The sequence below is a fragment of the Rhinopithecus roxellana genome, chromosome 20, assembly GCF_007565055.1.
Source record: "Rhinopithecus roxellana isolate Shanxi Qingling chromosome 20, ASM756505v1, whole genome shotgun sequence".
NCBI lineage: Eukaryota > Metazoa > Chordata > Mammalia > Primates > Cercopithecidae > Rhinopithecus > Rhinopithecus roxellana.
Window position 1 is genome coordinate 13860807 of NC_044568.1, and position 16041 is coordinate 13876847.

Below are 16041 nucleotides of genomic sequence, written 5' to 3' on the forward strand. Positions count from 1 at the left end.
ATGTGCTCATGAGTTATAGACCAGCCTAAGCACGTGCCTGTCCCAGCTACTCAGGAGGCTCAGGTGGAAGGATGACTTGTGACCAGGAGATGGAGGCTGCAGTGAGCTATAATTACTCCGCTGCACTCCAGCCCAGGCAACAGAGCAAGACCCTGTCTCAATTTTTTAAAAATGCTGCATACTGCTAAAAGGCAAGATGAAGTAGGAAGACTATCTTTCTCTCTGCAGTCCTGGGCCTGAGAGAGCTCCAAAAATGTTTGTCTTGAATATTGTTGAGTCTTGAAAATGTTATGCTAATCAACTGCTTCCTGCTGCAATAACACATATTCTTCTCTGAGTAAATACACAGGACCAGAGAAAAAAAAGTTCCTACTTGTATTCTTAGAATTCTCCCATGCTCTGAGGCATGGCCTTCAGTGCCCACCAGGTGATTCAACATATCATGGTTTTCTGCCTTTTTTCTTGATAGTGTTCATTTGATTCCTGCATTTCCAGACTTCTTCCCCTTCCTATCTTTTGTTGCTGGGCTTATTTGTTTTGTTTTAAAAACTTTTATTTCACAAATAAGATGTATTCATTTTAGAATCAGAAAATACAGAAAAAGGAAGACAAGAAATAGAAATCAGCCATAATCCTAGAGTAGTCAGTCAACTTTGACATTTTGGAATATTATTTCTAGCCTTTTGGTATTAATTTGTACACACTCAAGGTCTATGTTCTCTTTCTTCCCTTCTTTCTTTCCTTCCTTCCTTCCTTCCTTCCTTCCTTCCTTCCTTCCTTCCTTCCTTCCTTCCTTCCTTCTCTTTCTTTTTTTGACAAAGTCTCACTCTTGTCCCCCAGGCTGGAGTGCAATGGTACAATCTTGGCTCACTGCAACCTCTGCCTCCTGGGTTCAAGTGATTCTCCTGCCTCAGCCTCCTGTGTAGCTGGGATTACAGGCACCTGCCACCATGCTCAACTAATTTTTGTATTTTTAGTAGAGACAGGGTTTCACCATGTTGGCCAGGCTGGTCTTGAACTCCTGACCTCAGGTGATCTGCCCACCTTGGCCTCCTGGGATTACAGGCATGAGCCACTGTGCCCGGCCTCCTTCTCTCTTTCTTTCTTTCCATTTTTTTATTTTTATTTTTATTTATTTTTTTTTTTTTTGAGACGAAGTTTTGCTCTTGTCACCCAGGCTGGAGTGCAATGGCGCGATCTCAGCTCACTGCAACCTGCGCCTCCTGGTTTCAAGCGATTCTCCTGCCTCAGCCTCCCGAGTAGCTGGGACTACAGGTGCGCATCACCACGTCCAGCTAATTTTTTTGTACTTTTAGTAGAGATGGGGTTTTGCCATGTTGGCCAGGCTGGTCTGGAACTCCTGACCTCAAGTGATCTCCTCTTCTCTCTTTTCTTCTTTTTTTCTTTTCCTCTTTTCTTCTTTTCTTTCTTCAATAGCCCTTGTCCTAATGCAGGTGTGTATCTTTTCAACAACAAAGATGGGATTATCCAGTGCCCACTGTTGCACCGCTGTTCTTTTCACAGACTGTACCCTTGTTTTAGAATCTGCCAGTATTGGCAATGGCACTTCTCTCTGGGCTAGGCTTTTAATTTGTTTCAATACAAAGAGAATGAAGTTTCCACGTATAAGAATCAGGGACCCATCAGGTAGATTTTCTTCTACCCTTTGCCTTTGGTAGGGGCCAAAAAAAATTTTCCCTTTGCCCTCCAAAGTTTCACTGAAAAAAGCAACTCACAAAAAGCAGACTCATTGGAGAAAAGGCATGTAAACTATTTAATGGTGTACACATGGGAGCCTTCAAAATTAAGACCCAAAGATAACAGTGTCCTTCCTTTTTTTTTTTTTTTTTTTTTTTTTTTTTTGCGTAAGTTCAATGAAGTCTGGACAGCCACACAGAAATATACTTGGACCAAAGAGTCTGATCTAGTGCTAACGGACCACATGGGGAAGCCCAGCAAGGCCTGTCTAGATTCTTCTTGGCCTCTCTGAGCAAGCGTTTCTTCCTTCTGGGTCTAGGGGAGGACCTTCTCTGGAATGGGATCTTATGACCTACAGTCAAATAAGGAATGTCAGATAACATCTTTATAGCCAGTTTTTACACAGAGAGGCAGAAGGAAAGTTAAAGTAGTAATTTTAGGTTTTATGGCTGGCTTTGGGGAAAAGCGATTTTGGTTTCTATGACCCACCTTGGTGAAGAGGAATTCCAGTTTCTATGACTAGGATCAGGGGAGAATGAGGATTGTGCTCCAGACAGTACCTGCATGCCTGTGTCCCCTGAGAATTCAGGGTGAAGAGTTCACTCTTGCCCTTCACCTCTTCCTGGGCTCTGGCAGGCTGGCCTGCTTCCTGCCCCAGCCTCACCCACTCTCCGCACTCCTCACCACTGCTGTGGGCAAGCTGATCTCTCTGGTTTGCTGGGCTCTCACTCTCTGCCCAATGGCAGTAAGTTAACTTCTTTCCATGCTTTATTCTCTGTGAGTAAAAAGGGAAGCAATTCTCACTAACGCCATTTCTCAGAGGAGAAAACAGGCACAGGGATGTTCTATGACTTCCTCACGACCACCAAGCAAAAAATGGGAGCGGGGCTTTGAAGGGAGGTCTACCCAAACTCCTAAAGTTGAGCCGTCCTCCAAGGAAAAGACAGCACCTGTAAAAGCTAAGTGAATGGGGCAAAAATGCCCTCACTAAGGTCCTACCAAGCTGGTACCCTGATATCCAATTCCAACCTCCAGAACTGGGAGAAGTACAATTCTGTTTTTGATGACCTCCCCAGGCTATGGCTCTTTGCTGTAATACACTGAACTGGCCCAGAAGTGCTATTCCATCATCTGTGTCCTATTCCATCATTCAGAAGGGAGTCACTAACCCCTCAGTGCTGTGTTTGTGGATGCTGCCCACCCAAGGCTGAGATGAGGCACAGGGTCTGGGTCTAAATAAAATGGGAAGGCACTGGAAGGTGCAATGTCAGAGGAGGAGGATGTCTGAATTTTATTTACTCTCAACCTCTACTGGTGCAGCATGAAAGACGAGGCCCAGAGCAAAAGAGGCTTTTCCTGAGATCACACTGTGGACCCCAGGCCCACTGGAGCTGTATTCCATGCTACCTCTCACCCCTTCTTGTATTTCTTCCATCTGTAAGTGTGTGCAGTATCTACAGGGACCACCACACCATGAGTTTTTTAAGATTTCTCTCAAACACACCTCATGAGCTCCCTAGGAAGGGTTATGATGCTAGCATAACTCTCATTGTGCAAGGTGGGGAGAGCCCAAAACACCAAAGGAGTTCTCTAGGGTCTCACAACTGCTAAGATAAAGCCTGTTTGACCCAGCACTGGCTCCTCAAACCTGGGACCCCAGTTATATCCAGGTCTTCCCAAGCTGCTGAAGGGGCACACTTTTGCATAATGGTGAACAGGTAAGGAGTTGACGGGGGAGGGTGAGTGTTCAGAAACCCAGAGGGGCCTTTGAGTAGGTCTTATGGAAAGGCGGCGCTTACAGGATGGAACCTACAAGACGTGACCTCACTTCCTTGCTAACAGATCCCCAGTAGAACTTAGAATTCTGGTCACTAGGCACCCATATTATACACACAGTCTCATTTCCAGTTCATTTGGTAGGCGACGCTCCGGAGAACATGTTCTCCTGCTGTGTCCCGACATGCTGCCGACCTCCTCGTCGCAGAAGAGGCCAAAATGAGAGTCTTTCTCGAGAATATAGACATTGGTTCAACCCTCACCCTCGACACCTCTGGCCCTTTGCCAGAAGGCACCCACAGGTAACACAGGGCCCAGGGCAGGCCCGTCCAGGCCAGGCCTCAGCTGTGCCCATCAGGGCAGCACCGAGTCCCTCCCCATATGTTTGGGGGAAACAGGAGATGAGGGGCCCTCCCTGAACAGGAGCAGGTAGGTTGTCAGGTGTTTGGAGCCTGGTAGGTATGTCAGGTTCACAGCCCAGACTATGCCTGGCAGGATGGGAAGTTCAGTGTCGAGGACACAGTTTGCTGCTCAGATGTGAATCGCAATTCATCTGCCGGAGACCTCAACCTTCTCTGGCTGGAGGTCTATGCAGACGCTCCTATGTGCCAAATCCTGTTGGGGATGGGGACACCAGGAAGGAGTTCTAATGGGGGTGTGCCACTGTGGGGTCAGCCAGGCAAGCCACTGACACCTCTTGGCCCGGCTCTCGGGCACTCTCTTTGCAGAGCTCCACACAGCAGATCAAACAGGAGCTGTTGGATGGATTCCATTTCTCCATCTTCTTCAAAGAAGGGCACGGGCCCACCGCCACCAACCACGGCCAGTGCTGGTCTGGGGTGAGATGGGGCACAGAAGGGTCTCCACAGACAGGGACTCCAGAAAACCAGGGTGGGCCCAGGACTCAGACATGAATATGGGAACTCCCTAAACTCTGTCCTAGGAATTTCCCACTTGAGTGGCCCAGTGTTCTCTTCCAAAGGAATCTGGCTCCCATTAGTCCCCAGTGGCAACTTGGTTACAGGCAAAGTCCCTTTCATCTACCAGAGGAAGATCAGAGAAAATCCATCTGTTTTCACTTTATGCTAAGACAGGAGTATCTCAGCATGTTGCCACAAGAATTGAGTATAATGGTAAAATTATAGCAACATATTCATACCGTTATCATTTTAACTCCCCACCGTAAGTGTATCTCTGGCAACAGGTATCTCCACTGCCCTGCCAGACCTCCTCCAGGACTTAAAATCCAACACTTTTACACAAACAAGGTGGGGGTGGACATTGATTACAACAAAAGTAGGTGAAGCTACACTATGCATTTGTCTTTAAAGTGTCATTTCACAGAACTCATCCCTGTATCCCCATCAGGCAGGAGCTGTACCCTCGCATCTCACTGTAATATTCCTTAAGGGAGGCCATGCTCCACAGCGGGTCAGCCTCTCAGTGCTGGTGGAGCCTGTAGTGATAAAATTCCCTTTCTAGGAAGTCTTTCTACAGGGAGCATAATCCTAATGTGTGTCCTAATAGGCTGGAGCAGTTTCCCAGGGCTGCCATAACACGGCATGCTGACTGCAGAGCTTAATCACAGAAATTTGGTTCCTCACAATTCTGGAGACTGGAAGTCCAACGTCAAGCTGTCAGACTGGGGTGGTTTCTCTGGGCCTCTCTCCTTGCCTTGGAGATGGCTGATTTCTTCCTCGGTCAGCACAGGGTCTTCTCTTCAACTTCTCTGTGCGCTGACCACCTCTCCTTGTAAGAACCCCAGGCATATTAACTTAGGGGCCACACTAACGAACTCACTTCACCTGAATTACCTCTTGGAGAACTCTGTGTCCAGACACAGTCACATTCTGAGTCTCTGGGGTTGAGAATAGAAACAGTTACATTTGGGGGAGGGGACAAAATTCAACCCATAAAATATACAAATCCCCTGCGGAACACAGACACCCGGGAAAGGGATATCTGGGTGAAATTATATGCAGATAGCAAGTTTCAACAGCTCTAGCCAGTTGACTTTCCAAAAGGGCTCCAGCTGCTCACACGGTCACCAGCAGCCTCAGCCTCTGCAGGTAGCTGCTTCTCTGAATACGGCCTCCCCTGAATACTAACATGCTTTCAACTTTTTGCCAATCTGCTGTCTGTGTTGCCACAAGAAGTGAGTATAATGGTAAAATTATAGCAACATATTCATACCGTTATCATTTTAACTCCCCACCGTAAGTGTATCTCCGGCAACAGGTATCTCCACTGCCCTGCCAGACCTCCTCCAGGACTTAAAATCCAACACTTTTACACAAACAAGGTGGGGGTGGACATTGATTACAACAAAAGTAGGTGAAGCTACACTATGCATTTGTCTTTAAAGTGTCATTTCACAGAACTCATCCCTGTATCCCCATCAGGCAGGAGCTGTACCCAGCTGTGTGGCAGAGAAAATCACCTTTGTTTCATTTCCACTTTCAAACGTACATTTGCGTAACCTTTCACGGGTTCCACTGCGTAACCTTTCACGGGTTCCATACCTGCCCGCGTTTTCTCTTCCCCGAGTCACGTGGCAGATCCTGGGCCTTGGGATACACTTCCTCCCACCCTGGAGTCTTCTGGCATTTTCCCCTTGCCAAGGGCTGGGATGGCCGTAGCTGTTTCTCCAGACTCACGTTCATGTTAAAGGAACAAAAACAATCATATCCCTTTAAGACAAAGGGTTCTTCTAGAGCATCTTGTCCTGTGTGCTGTTGCTAAAATGAGGAGGGGACGAGACCTCCCCAGGCCCTTCCCCTCCATATCAGAAGTGGAGCCTCAGGTGGCCTACAGGGAATTTCATCCAGTCCTCAATGTGGAAGGTACTCACTTCTGACCCGGTTGCTGCTCAGCAGCCATGTGACATCCAAAAACCTGCGTCTCTTCTCTATCATGAGGATGATTTGTGAGGACTGCAGGGATGATGCTCTTCATGCAGGCTGCTGATACACAAGGTGCCGTTGCCCCACAGCTGACAAACACCGTGACGATGCCTTGAAGGAGTGAATCATTTTATCAATTCTCCATCCTCACATGCAATTTTACTTTGAAAGCCTAGAACCCTTTTCAACACGGGCACCACATGCACAGGTCCCTGAAGGGTTGATGCTTCTTGGTGTGAGTTCCAGATCCCGATCCTCTGGTGGTTCATGGTGTTACCACTGATTCCCATGTCCCTCCTTGTCCCCCTAGTATGAAAATGAGATCTGCAGGATGCCAACTTTCCAGCCCGGCACAAGGGAGAAGCTGTTGGACTCCCTGGTTCCAGCCTTGCTAACTAAACCCATCTCCTCCTATGCCACCTGCCTGGGCCCCTCCTGGGACTTTATCACCATGCCACACTTTTTGGAACTACTGGTTAGAAGGTGAGTGTCCATCCCCTCCAAGGCACGGAGGTGCCTCTGTCCCCTACTGGCTATGTCTTGAAGATGCAGCTCTCTGAGCCTCAGTTGGCTCCTCTGGAACAGGGAGTAGTGAGATGATGAACCTCACAGGGTTCTTGTGGGGACTGAATGATCTAAGACGCGGCAAAAAAAGGGGTCCCTAGAGCCTACAACTCTGGATATCTGCTGGGGGTGCTGTGGTTCACGTTTATTACTTTTCCCTTCCCACTCACTGAAGTAGCTCTCAGCTTTCTGCCTCAATGGCCCATATCCCTCACTGTTTGGAAAAGCACATAGAAAGCAAGTCTACGATGGCATTGGTAAAAGATGTCTGAGATTCCTTCTGGCTGGTCTTTCTCCTTGACACAGACAGAAGAGGGGTCCCTTGGTGCTGAAAGAGGACCCACAGGTCCACTCAGATATCTGGAGAGGCTCACTGGGGTTCTCCAATGGTTGGGGTTCACTCATTCAACACATATATACAAAACACCTCATTTGTGCCTCGTTCTTCTTGTGACTTGGCAAAATTTATTAAAGCAGATGACAATCCCTGGGTCTCGACTTACTGAGAGTCAGGTGCTCACACGAGACAGAATAAACAGGTCATATCTATACAATGTTAGAGGTGAAACCCTCATGGCCTCTTCTACGTATGGTGGCATCCTCCCAGATTCTGACTAGAATGATGGAGTCCAGCAACAAGTATAAACTGGGTGGATTTAGGGTTCTAAAGAGCCTTTTCATCCAGAAAACATGGGGTAAAAGATGTGGCCTCTGCCTGGGGAGACCCTAAAGGAGTCCTAGGGTTCATACTTCTTATAATTCCCACAAGAAGGCTGACATCTGGGTCCCCCACAAGAGGCAAATAGTGAGTTCTGTATATGGAGACTTAGGTGCCCTGCAAAGGAGAAGGGAGGCTGGGGTCTCAGCTGGCCACTGAGAGACCCATACCCCACGCCGTGGCTTCCCAACTCTACCTGTCCTCCTCCAGCCAACATCTGCCCCTACCCTCCTAACCCCAGGACCAGAGGACCCAGAGCTGGAGCTTGATGAGCAACCTGCTCACAAATCAGCCTGGAGCTGCAGTCTTGAGTGCCCATGTGCACAGGGCTGTGCTCCAGGGCCTTTGGGAAGAGAATGTCAGTGGGACACTGGGGCGCACAAGGGTCTGTACAGTCCTGCTGCATGGCCAGGTCTGCCCCTTCCAGGACAGCACTGATAGCTTGGGGAAGGGTGAGGCTGTCCTCTACACAGGCAGCAACATGCCAGGCACCCAGAATCACGCAAGTGTGCCCTGGAGGGTTGTGTGGGAGAAGGCCAGGCCTCTGACTCAGCTGTCCACTCCATCACCAGCCCCACCACCTCCATTTTGTTCACCTGGCCCCTTGAAAACACTTCAGTTTGCTATCAGCCCCCACAACGGTCATCTTTCCGGATAAAGCTGGCCTTCAGGAACTTCGCCTGGCCTGGACTGGGCATGGAGGACCATCAGGAACTTGTCCTAGGCCAGTTGGTGCTTCTGGAGCCCAACGAGGCCAAGCCAGATGGTGAGGTGGCTTGCAGTCTGGAAGACTTTCCGGGGGTGGTGTTGTGGGGCTACAATTCCCTTACATTTCATCCGGTCATTTCTGTGCTTGGAAAGCCCAGTGAAAAGTGACTGGTGTCATGACCTTTTCTCCTTTTCCAGATCCTGCTCCACCTCCTGGGCAACACGCATTAACAATGCCGGCCCTGGAGCCAGCACCACCACTGCTGGCGGACCTGGGGCCTGCTCTGGAGCCAGAGTCAGGTGCAGCCCTGGGTGCACCAGGATATCTATATTCAGCACCAAGACCAGCACCAGGGGAAGGGTCCCCTCCAGCAACACTGCTGGAGCCACAGTCCGCCTCAGAGTCCCCCAGTCCCTCTTCCGGGACTGTGAAGAACCAACCTCTTGAGGAGATGCCTGACATCACCACCTTCCCTCCCGGGCTGCTGGCAGAGCAGCTGACCCTCATGGATGTGGTGAGCAGCTGGGCTTTGCAGGCTGTGCCTCTGGCACTAGCTGTCTCAGACCAGCCTCTACCCGAGGAGTCGCCAATGCCCTGGGTCGAATGTCATCCCCACTTCTTACCAAACATGGGATCTGGATGAGTTTCCTCACGCACAAGCCTTCCCTGACTGCATATGGACAGCAGAGATGGCATGTCGCCTGTGCTAGCTCCACAGAGTGTGCAGACCGAATGACAGGGGATGGACAGAAAGCAGGACAGGGCAGGTGCTCACTGAGGGCAGGCAGGGCCATGGGTCACTCACCCAGCTGCTCAGGAGCCTCACGACCCTCAGCTAGGTGCCTGATGCATACTAGATTCTATGGCAGACACCCAAACAGAGCCCACAGTTGCAGCTGCCACAAGGAAAGTGCACCAGTATGGAAAGAAGGAGAACAGGGCTGACTGGGATGGGAGGAAGACGAGGTCTCAGGACGGGAAGGCCTGAGCCACTTTCTACTCCTTGGAGTGCGGATGGCCTGGGAGAAAATGTCACTCTCTCTTCCCACTCTTGTTGGATTCTGGGCCATGATGCACTCAGGGCCCTTGGTGGGCAGAAAATCAAACCCAGAGACTCCCACATGTCTGGAGCCCATTTTAAAGCTTTCTGAACTCCAGCTCGGTTCCTGCCAGAGACCGTGGATGACTGTGAGCTCAGTCCCTGCCTGGGACTGTGGGTGACTCTGAGCTGGGGTGTGCTCTGTCCATGACACTCTCCTCCTCCCCCAAAGGAGCTGTTCAAGAAGGTGGAGCTCTACGACTGCTTGGGCTCCATCTGGGGTCAACGAGCTAAGGAGGGGAATGAGCACGTGGCACCCACAGTTCATGCGACCATCGCACACTTCAACAGGCTCACCAACTGCGTCACCACCTCCTGCCTCGGGAACCATGGCATGAGGGCCTGGGACAGGGCCAGGGTGGTGGAGCACTGGATCAAGGTGGCCAGGGTAAGCCATGGTTGGGCCTGAGAATTTCCTCTTTAAAAATGGGGAACTGCCTCTTCTCCTCCATCGGCTTTCAGGGTTGGCATCTGTACGTCTGGCTTCAGCCCTGGACATCACCTAGCCCCTTCTTGTCACAGACCTTGACTCCCATGGCCCAGTGGTGGCTGCTCACTTCTAACCTGGGCTCTTCCTTGGGTTGAACTAAAATCCTCCTAGATGAGTGACATTCACTCGGTCCCAGTTGTGCCCTCCTGAGGCTCCCTGGGCCTCTGCTTAATCCAGGCAGGGAGATCTCAGCACAGCGGGCTGTGGCTTAAGTGGGCCGGGCTCCAACTGTGGACCTCACAGCTCACTCTTCCCTCTCCAGGAGTGCCTAAGCCTCAACAACTTCTCCTCGGTGCATGCCATCGTCTCTGCTCTGTGCAGCAAACCAATATATCGGCTACACGAGACATGGGCAGCAGTGTCCAGGTGAGGAGGTTTCCCTCCACGGGAGCACCAGGGTTGACCTAGGGACCCATAGGCCTCCCCATGTGCCCTCAATGACTCTGAAAGGTTCTTGGAGACCAGGGACACTGGAGGCAGGGATGGCCTGGTGGGTGTGGTCACTAAGCTGCCTTGGACTACTAAGCAAGGATTTCCAACTCAGGACTAAGGTTTTTTAACCATCAGGAATGGACTGGAGCCAACTGGAGGCTTTCAGGTGTTTGTACCCAGCAGTGGAACTGTGTCCAGCTGGAAGCTAACTGTGAACACGCAGGGGCTCATTTGAAGTGGAGATGGACCAGGGGAGGAGCATGATGGGTCCCACCCTGGTCCCCTGGAGCCCTTGTCATCAGAGGACCCTACTGGAAACTCTCAGCCACGAAGTTGGGATTCTCTGGGTTTTCAAACACAAGGGATTGGATTGGAACTCACAAATCTCTCCGCTTATTCCCAAATTTGCTTTTCTTTCTTTCCTCTGCCCATAGCAAAAGCACAAAACATCTGAAACAACTCTGCAAAAAAGACACTGCAGTGAAGAGGGACCTGCTGATCAAGGTACACTGGAGTCTGGGAGATGCAGGAGAAGTGTTTAAGAGTCAGAGGAAAGAGACAGTTTGGAAGGGCATTGGACCCGGTGTGGAGTGGTTATTTTCTTTTGACTTACCTACTAAAAGTGGACTTGAAAAATTCCCTCCACGCCTACCTTGGGCAAACAGAAAGAGAGGTGTGTGGGTCCACAGGCACGTGGGGGCATGGCGGCAGGAGGCCCTGGAAATGGGCTGTGGCAATGGCTGCTGGGCTGCGGAGCGGGGGTGATGAGCTGCAGCATTAGCAGGGCTCTGGTTCCCGTGCTTGTCAGTGCTGCTGGCATGGAGCTGCCTCCAGGCTGGGGGATGGTCATGGTAGGTGGGACTTTCTTTCTTCCTCAAACTGGAAAGCAATTCCTCAGGAAGCCAGGCCTCTGCTGCTGCTTCTGTCTGCAGCGCATCTCCAAAGGCAGTGGCCTCTGCCCACACTGGGGGAGGGGGGAACAACAACAGAGGAAGCTCATGTGCCAGGGAGTCCAGTGGACCGCCCAGCTTTGGGTACCAATGGGCATACTTGGGACAGATGTACGTGTTTCCTGGGACTCCCTGCTCTGCCCTTTGCAGACACCCGAAAACGTTCATGTCACAGGATTCTCACCAGTGAGCAGTGACACATGCTCATGAAAAGTATCTGGGGGATTCATGGATTCCCAGGGGATCCTCCCTGACCAGATCTCAGAATATTCCATGCAAACGGGAAGATAACTTGTCACCCCACCCAGGATTCTGGAAAACCCCGCCATGTCAGTCAGAGATGGCGTCTCAGGAGGCCACTTCCTGAGTGGAGGAAGAGAGTTCTGTGCACGGAACTCCCCTGGGGGATCACTGGCGAGGCCAAACCTTTGGCATGGCTCCAACCCAATTTGTGTGGCACAGACTCCAGTGGGGCTCAGATAGGCAGGTGCCACTTAACCAGGTCTCCTAAAACACCCTGTCCCTTTCCCATCACGACTGTGCCTGGCTGGAGACCTAGACACTCAGAGACTCCAGAGAACATGACCCTGATGGGTAGCGGTGCTGGGATATCGGGAGAAGGCAGCGGGACAGAGCCTCCAGGATGGGGAGGAGGCGCCTTCTCTTTCAGGTCCCTGGGGAGTCACTGCCTGCTCTGGGTCTCTGTTTCCTCATGGAAAATGAAGGGATGCTGAGCCTGTAGTGCAGCCCTCACAGGATGGAAATGAGGTTCAAGAAAAGAAAATAATTTGCTGGTGCTCATGCCTGGTTCTTCCTCAGAGGGATGAGGGGGGAACAATGGCAACAGCTATAGGAAACAGTGCTCAGGAGGCCCTGTGAGGTAGCTGTGGTTTTCATGGCTCTTTACAGAAGAGGAAACAGTCTCAGGGAGGCCCAGCTGCATGAGTGGGTGACACACACAGGGAGCGTGGAGCTGGCCGGTGGTATGAGCACTGTGCCAGGTGACTCACGCCAGTCCCTGGGGAGCCAAGTGTGGGGTGGCTGGGGCGTAACTGGGGGGAGAGAGGAGAGCCTCACTGTCTCCGTCACTGGCACCTGGCAGGCGGGGAGCTTTAAGGTGGCCACCCAGGAGAGGAACCCCCAGAGAGCCCAGATGAGGCTGCGGAGGCAGAAGAAGGTGAGTGAGCCTTTGGCGTGGAGAGGTCGCAGGGGATCAGAGGACAGGGCTCCCTTCCCTGCCAGCTGGAGGCCTCCATGTGAAGACTGCAAGGACTTACTCTCCAGTCCTGTTCTCCTGTGGACACTGAGCCTGGAAAACCTCCATTTGAGAGACCAGAGCAAGGGTCTGGGAAAGCTGGACTCAGAGTGGATGTGGGGAAGGGTAAGGCTGGGACCACATGCCCTTGTGAATTGTTAAAATCCCACCATAGAGGTAACTAGGAGTGCTTGCTAGACTTGGGGGTCAGGTGGGATAGAGGAAGCAGAGAACTGGGAAAGGCAGTGGAGGGTCTTTGGCTGCTCCAACAGGGAGACCTGAAGAGGGGAGTTCCGGGAGACAGGGGCTGGTGGGACTTCATGAGACAGGACCTTGGGCAGGTACCTGAGGGCCAATACTCATCATCACTACTCCTCCCCCCTCCCACCCCTCCTTGGCACAGGGAGTGGTCCCCTTCCTGGAGGATTTTCTGACTGAGTTACACAGATTGGATACGGCCATCCCAGACGATCTGGATGTGAGTGAGCCTGGGGCAGGCTGTTGGGAACCAGGATCCTGAGGGAGGAGAGGGTCCTGGACGGAGCCCTTAGATCTCAGCCCTTGGCAAACCTCCTCTCCTGAAAGCCTCACAGCTGCTCCTGTGGGTGGGGGTGTCAGGCCCATCTCATTACCTCTGACTGATAGAGGCTCCACAGCAGCCACCAGTCCCTATTCCTGAGTGGTGAAGCTGCAGAGCCGCCTGACTGCAAAGCTGCTGAGGTGTGGGCTGAGCTGGACTTAGCCTTTCTCTAGGGTAGTCCCGTAACAGGCCAGTGAAATTGAGCCTCTCCAAGGGCAGGCAGTTCCACAGTCACTGAGTGCTTTCTTTCTATGAGAGAACTCAGTTTCCCTGTCTGTTATCACAGAGGGCTGGGGCAGAAAGTCCCTGAGCCTCAGCTCCTATGCCCCTGCTCTAGAGCCAGGAGCCTGGGGCAGATCCAAGTCCTGTCATGTGCAAATCCCCTGACTCTGGTGGCCCTGGCAGTAATGCAGCATGGGAAGGGGTGGGGTGGGGCTAGTTGTGGGCCAGGGACCTTTCTGATGGACTCTGTCTGCCTTCCAGGGCAACACCAACAAGAGGAGGAAGGTAAGCAGCTGGGGCACTCACGTTGGATGAGGGTGGGGATGTGGACGTCACAGTTCACCCTGGACAGGACACTCCCTGGCTCCATCCTCTACATCTTAGGTTTACTGGGAGGGTTTGACACACACAGGAGGAGGAGACCTATCCCAGTGGAGAAAGCAGGAAATGGAATGGAATCAAAGACCAGTTCCTGCAGGAGGGGCTTTTTATATCCAACTCTGAGAACAGGCTGGGGGCTGCATGGGGCCCCCTCAGAAAACTGCCCCAGGGATCAGCCCCTTTTCCCTGCCTACCAAAGGTGCTCTCAGCATCTTCCACCCAGGCCCTGTCAGCATCCTCTCCTCTGTCTCTAGGAGGTCCGAGTTCTGCAGGAAATGCAGCTGCTCCAAGTGGCTGCCATGAATTACAGGCTTCGGCCTCTTGAGAAATTTGTCACCTATTTCCTAAGAATGGAGCAGCTCAGTGACAAGGAGAGGTGAGGGCCTAGGTGATGGGCAGAGGGTGGGAGAAGGCTCTCCATTTCTTTTTTTTTTTTTAATGTGGTCTGGCTCTGTCGCCCAGGCTGCACTGCAGTGTCACCATCTCTGCTCACTGCAACGTCTGCCTTCTGGGCTCAAGCCCTTCCTCAGCCTCTCAAGCAGCTGGGACTACTGTGGTACACCATGTCCCAGGACATGGTACAGCATGTACAGACACCATGTCCTGTTGTTCTGCTGCTGTTGTTCTGGTACAGATGGGGTTTCACAATGATGTCCAGGCTGGTCTCAAACTCTTGGCCTCAAGCAATCCACCCACCTCAGTCTCCCAAAGTACTGACATTACAGGTGTCAGCCACCCCACCTGGCCTAGAGGAGGCTCTCCCTGTGGCAAGCTGCAGAGAGCCTATGGCCATGACTCCACGGCCAGCATCAAGCCCTGTTGCATGGGGACCGCTGGGGACCCAGGATTCCAGCTGGGCAGGCACTGAGAGGGGACCTGACGTGTGGCTCATGGTGGCCTCACAGCTGCCTCACTGTCCTGTAGCTACAAGCTGTCCTGCCAGCTGGAGCCCGAATCACAGTAGGCCAGTAACATCTTGCAGTGGCTGGGACCCCACTGGGATGCTGGTCAGAACACCGGCTCTGCACCATCCTTCACCTAGACCGTGACACCAGGGAACCACATCTAGGTGGCTGGCAGCTCAGCTGCATCTGGCCCCTGCTCTTCGCGTAACACCAGCTGCTCCTGCTGGCCAGGATCAGGCCATGGGACTTTTGCCAGGCAGGCGGGAGACCATTTTATGTTTATTTTCTTTAGTGTATAAGTAAGGCTTTTTTCCTTAACTTTCATTAAAATAAAATTTTAAAACACTATTCAAAATGTTCTGTAGTTGTTGGAATGAGAAAAGTAACCGCAGTGCAGTAACCGTATACCAGTCTTCAGGATTCATAGCCCAGTATGTCAAATTGAGGCTATGGCTGAACAAGTCATGCAACAGCATTTATGTTACACATGCCAACCACTTAATGTTTTCCTTCTTTGTTCTAATTAATTATTGTTAACTCTTTAAGGAAAACAAAAACAAAAAAAACAACAAAGCAAAATCCTTAAAAATCAGAGCATGTTACCCAATCTACCACACTTGTTCTACTGACCAGCAACTCTCAAATTTAAATTCTAGTTAAATTCGAGTTCCACTAGGTTACTCTACTTTCTTGAAGTTTAAATATTTAATGAATCACTGAAATATTTACTGAAGAGCTAGAGATGGGAGGTATTTAAGCAAGTGGTATGGCTGGCCTTCTCCAGAAGTCCTGGGCAGAAGGGAGCTGGCCATCAGTCTCCACGAAATACAGATAAAATTTTTCCACTATAGATCTTCCCAGACTTTCTGACACCTCTCCCCTAAGTGAATATCAAGGAAGGCGAGAATCATTTGAGCCCAGAATCGAAAAGGATGTCCCACGGCTTAATTTGAACACAACCCCCAGTGTGTTATAACAGAGAAAAAACAAGCCAAAGAAGTCAACATTTCAGGCTCTGAAACATGTAATACCCCCAGATCAACACAAAATTAAAACCTAAACCCAATCCTGGAGCCACAAAGCTCCTATAAGAAAAGTGGGAGTCTGTATCTCAGCAAAACTTGTATCTATGCACGCAGTTTGCAAAAAAGAAAGAAAACAAAAACAAAAATTATCTATGGCAAGAAACCCTTAGACCACGCAATTGATTTGGCAATACTTTTTCTTATTTTTTGTTCTTTTTGGATGGGACACAGAAATCACTGCTAACAAACGTGATCACAAACACATGGGACTAGACATCATTTCAGAGCTTCCGCGTGGGGAAGAAGAACAATGAACCATTAAAGAAACCATCCT

The 16041-nt window shown here is 50.9% G+C and overlaps 1 pseudogene; it reads left to right on the top strand.

Moving 5' to 3' along the window:
- Positions 1-3635: 3635 nt before the first annotated feature.
- On the top strand, positions 3636-14787 carry LOC104658284 (annotated as a pseudogene).
- The last annotated feature ends 1254 nt before the right edge of the window (positions 14788-16041 follow it).